The sequence below is a fragment of the Rhinolophus hipposideros genome, assembly GCF_964194185.1.
Source record: "Rhinolophus hipposideros genome assembly, chromosome: 9".
In the NCBI taxonomy this organism is placed as follows: domain Eukaryota; kingdom Metazoa; phylum Chordata; class Mammalia; order Chiroptera; family Rhinolophidae; genus Rhinolophus; species Rhinolophus hipposideros.
This window is the reverse complement of record NC_138055.1, coordinates 2940455-2945759: the sequence shown is the minus strand read 5'-3', so window position 1 is coordinate 2945759 and position 5305 is coordinate 2940455.

Below are 5305 nucleotides of genomic sequence, written 5' to 3'. Positions count from 1 at the left end.
CCTTTGGCTGTTGCTGAGCAGGCCCCTTCAAGCCTCTCCCAGGTGCCAGGCCTGGCTGGGTCCTGGGGGAAACAGGCTTCTCCTTGAACTTGTGGTGGGGTGGGGCAGTGTGTTAAGAAAATGGGTAATTACATTAGGATTTCGAGGCAGGGACTTTCTGTACCCAGGACGTAGGGACACATCCCGCGGGGGAGCCTGCCCTCCCATCCTGAGCTGTCCCCTCCTGCTAGTTCCCCTGACGAGCTGGCTCACATCCCATCTGCCCTCCCCTCTCCTGGTTCCAAGCAAGACACAACTTGGCCAGAGAAGTAGGAACCCTGGTCCCTCCTCCGGGAAGCCCTGGGCTTCCCACTGCAGGCGGGTGAGGGTGCCTCTGCTGTGCCCCACAGCCCTGGGCACTGCCCTTGTTATTTCACCTTCTCCCCAGCCGTGACCTCAAGTCAGGGGCGGCATCTGTGTCCCCGTGTCACCCAGCATGTGGCCTGCACTGAGTATCTGTCAGTGGTGAATGAAACATGAATGAATGTATAAATGAATGGAGCAGAATCCTGCTGGCAAAGGGAGAAGTGAATCGACAATGGACAGGCTGATGATAACAGGAGGCCAAGAGATGGATGGAGTGAAGACATAGTTTGGAGTTAGCAACAAGTTATTAATGACTGGTGCTGTTTACTGAGTACCTACTATGTGCTGACATGATACAGGAAGAGGAGCATTGGGAATGGGTGTTGGGAATCTGACACCTGGGCCAAGAGCCCCCGAGTCTAGGACCCTTGGGCTCTTGCCACAGCCTTGGGACTGTGGCTTGAGCACAGCAGTACAAATGAGCTGCTGTCTTCAGGAGGCCCTGGCAGGTGGAGGGAAGCCTGCAGCTCCCTGGCTGGTGGGCCTGACAAAGCAGCCTGTCTGAGGGTGAGCAGGACCCTGGAGAGACGGCTGGGAGATGGCCTGCCCTAGTACCCTCCGCCGACCCCCTCTCTATCCAGGCCGGAAGTCAGGGCCACTCCTGGACCTCCCTGTTCCTTGAGCCAGTCGATGCTCTTTCTAAAGCCAGCTTGAAGCTGGTTTTCTGTCACTTGCACCCAAAGACTTGACCAATACCTGCAGCTGGGATTTGCACCTGGGTCTCTCTTCTCCAGTAAACAGGATCCTAAGCAAAAGATGATGGGACCCAGAAAGGATCAGAGATTCAGGTGGGAAAATCAGGGTCCAGAGGATCCAGCACATCAGGAAAGGGTGGGGAGTGAAGAGGGGGCTGAGGCTGCAGAGGGAGCCCCTAGATAGAAAAAGGGTGTTGGGGGTGCCAGGACAAGCCAAAAGGGGAGGCCGCGTGCAGGCCAGGCTCCCTCCAAGCTGCCAGACACCCTCTCACCCCCTTCCCCAGTTCTCACTCAGCTCCTGCCTGTGTCCAGCGCTGGGCTGGAGGACAGTGATGAGGAGACCCTCCCCTGCCTTCCAGGAGCTCAGTCTCATGGGGAACCGGACTTGGAATCAGAAGTGAAGAGGGACCATGACAACACGGGGTGATGGGTGTGGATGGTGTGACACCGGGACGTGGGAGTTCAGCGCTGGCCCCAGTCAGGCTGGACAGCTTCTCGGAGGTCCTGGGGCCACAATGGCTGCCCCCTGGACAGCTCTTCACCCAACGCGCCTGAAAATGGTGCTGTCCTCCCAGGGCAGACTCTGTGATTCGTCCCAGGCTCCTGCTTCCTGCCCAATCCATCCTTCAGTCTCTATTAATAAGAGCAACAGCTTCATGACACTGCCCTGGGTGGAGCCCCTTATCTGACTCTCACACCCACGAGGTGGGTGTTACTTAGACCTGGTTCACAGTCCAAGGCTCAGGTGAGGTCGGTCTGAGCTGCTGCTGCGTAATTGACCCGTCGCTCAGATCAGGGGTCTCCTATTTGCTCCAACGTGTACACGCCCCCGCGCAGATTCCGTCACCTGACCGCCGGACCCTGCCTCCAGGCGCACCCCTCCAATATGCCCCCCCGCCCCCGCCCAGGCTTTAAAGCCCAGGGCGGGCTTCTGCCACACCCTGACCGTGCTCAGACCCTCATCACTGCCCACCCCCGCCCGCCTCTGCCTCAGACAGCTTCTCCTGGTCCAGGGGCAAAATCCCGCGTGTCTGGTCACCGAGACCCCCCTGCGTGCTCCTCGGAGCAGGGACCCGGCCTTCTTACTGTGTTAGGAACTGACACGCACTGCCTTACAAAGCAGGTGGGTGCACCTGTTTCGTTTGGTGTTCGCATCAACACCCTATGGTAGGAGTTTAATTTTCTGCATTTGCACGTGAAGAGCTGGGGGCAGAATCATGCCCCTTGCCACACGCAGCTCTCCAGACGCTAACGCGCGTGCTCTGAGGAACCACCGCCCGGCGCTGCGAGCCCACAGCAGGCCAGGCGCGCACTCGGGCCTGCGCAGCCCACCCGCGCGTGCAGGCCGTGCGCACGCGCGCCACGGTCTCTCTCCCGAGCGCTGGGACTACAACCCCCAGGATGCACCGCACACGGCGGCCTCGCGGAGCCCGTTTCAAACCGGCCAATCGCAGCCCGCGCCGCGCCCGCCGCGCCGCGTTTAAATCTGGGGCCGGCGCTCGCGGGCTGGGCCGCCGTAACCGCCGGGGTGAGGGTCCCGGGGGCTCGGGCCGGGGGCGGGGCTCCGTGGCGCGGTCCGTCCGGACGGCAGTAAGGAGCGGGCCGCGTGGGGGGCGGACCCAGCCCGCACCGTCGGTCCGAGCGCGGGGGATCCCGGTGTCCGCAGCCGGGCGCTCGGGCCCGGCTCGCCCCGGGAGCTCCGGGCCGGGCGGCGCGGAGGGTGTCGAGCCGCGTCCGGGGGCCTCCGGCCGCCCTTCTCCCCGGGCTGGCCGACGCCGCCGGCTCCCGCTGTCCCTGTGGGGCGGCGGCGGGGCGGCCCCGGGGCGGGCAGCGGGAAGCGGGCGCCGGGCCCCGCTCACCCCGGGCCGCCCCCCTCCCTGCAGGACTTCCCGATGCGCCGGCATGGAAGCGGGACGCGGCGCCCACGGCGGCCGGCCGGGACGAGCAGACGCGGGGGTCCCCGCGGAGGAGGGTACGGCCGTGTCCCCGCGGCGCCCTGCCCGGGGCTCGGGGAGGAGGGGGGTGACGTGACGCTTCTGTGCGGACCCCACGCGCGTACGCAGCGCCCACGGCGCTCGGCGCGCGCGGAACTCACGGCCCGGCCCCCGGGAGCTGGCGTCCGTCCGCTTTCTTTACTTTTCTGTTTCCTCCCCCCCCCCGTGCACCCCCAGCTTTAAGTCCCACCCTGAAGGGCATTCTTACCGCTGTCGTGTGCTGTTCCCGGTGCCCAGGCCACCGCGCGCCTTCGGGGACGCTCACGTGTGCGTGGCATTGAACGGGATGTTTTCCCTTTCTGTTGGGGGCTGGTTTCCCATTGCTGACGCCTGGGTGGGGTCTTTGCGACCGCGCGAGGCACTGAGCCCGGTGGTGCTGTTGCCGCCTTGTTCTGTCCCTGTCTGGTTTGCGGGTCCAGGTGACAGGACTCATCCCGACATGAGTTACCGGCGCCGCCCGCTTTTTCTGTTCCAGCACGTGGACATCCTTTCCTCCTTTGCTCCTCACCGCACCCAGGTGACACAGGGACACCGGCTACACCTCCCTTTTGCAGAAACCGTCCTGCGGTCCCGGAGCCTTTGCCCGTCGGCACGGATTCTTCATTGCCTGCGGAAGGTACTTCTCAACTGTCAGCCCCTTTGCCGCATCCCCGCTGCTTCTCTGCAGGACCCCGCCCCTGTGTCACCCTCCCTTCACAGCCTTACTTTTGCCTGTCCTTTGGCTCACACCGTTGACATAACAAGTACACTCTGGTATCTCACTTGGCGCCGACTCCTCAACATTGCAGGGAGCCTCATTCAGAGCCAGACTGCAAGAGCTTTCTCTATTTGTTTTGCTATTTTTTCACGTCCCTCAATGAAACCAACCCCTCCTGCCCTCACCCCTCCACTCAAGCTGCTTTCATCCCTCTCTGATGACTTCTTTGGTGCCACATTTCCTGTCACTGTTCTGCCCTTGTTTAATCAACCTCAATAACATTTGACTTTCTCTCGTTCTAGAAACGTTCCTTGCTTGGCTTCCAAGGCTTCTTGCTTTCCCTCCTATTACCTGGCTGGTATACCTCCACCTCTTTGCAGAGTTGTCTCCCTCGACCGTCTTCTGAAGCTGGTCTTCCCCAGGACCTGGTCTGGGTGTCTCTGTACTTCCCCCCTCCCCAGGGGCTCGGATATATTTCTATGGCTTTAAACCCCATGGCTTTCTGGGGGTGCCCACGTTTGGTCTTGAGCCCAGCTCTGCTCTGAGCTCTGGACTGGTACGTTCACCTGTCTACTTGGCACCTCAAACTCAACATGGCTCTCCTCCCACCCTTTCTATTCTTAGACAGTTCCTTGTCTTTCTCATGCAAGTAAATGGCCCATCCATTCACCCAGCTGTTCAAGTTTTGAAGCTGCCACATTCGTTCAATCATCAATTACTGTCGTTTCCACCTTCAGAATATATTTTGGATCCAGCTACCTCTTTCTCATTCCACTGAGATGTCACCACCTTGGTCTCAGCCACATGAACTCTTCACTTCCTACTTGTATCTTTTGCATTTTGGTCAGTGTGTGCATTTGTAATTTCAATAAATCCTACCTGCTTCCTTCATGATATACTCTACACAGCAGCCAGAGTAACCTTTTAAAAACATGAGTTAGATCACCACTCTTGCGCTTAGAACCCTTCAGTAGCTTCCGATTGCACTTTGGAGAAAATAAAGGCTCCTTGCCATGGCTTACAAACCCTCTGGGACCGGACCCTACTGTGTTTCTCTCTTCTCCACACACTTTGGCCCCTGACCAGTTCCTTAAAGACATTTTATTTCCTCAGAGGTGTCCCCACCTCCACGTTGGCCTGTCACTGTGCTGCCTTTCACTCAGTGTCCCCACTAGACAATGCACTTCTGAGGGCAGCACTGTTTACCCCGTGTCTGCCTGGCGCCTGCTGGAGAACGTGGCACATGTTTGCAGAGGGAAACAATCAGCCAGCCCAAAGTCACTCGGAGCCAGTTGCAGAGCCCGCAGTAGAAGACTTTTTCCCTGATTCCTGGTCCAGGATGCCTTTTTGCAGTTGGAAGTTTCTAGAAGCAACCTATATAATTGACTTCCTAGGTTCAGACATGTAAAAACTGAAATGTCTGTCTAATTTGTGTCCCTCAGCCACCCAGCTGCCCCCTTCAAAGCCCATTGATGTCATCAGTGTCTTGGGTGCCCTTCCTGACATAATCTGTA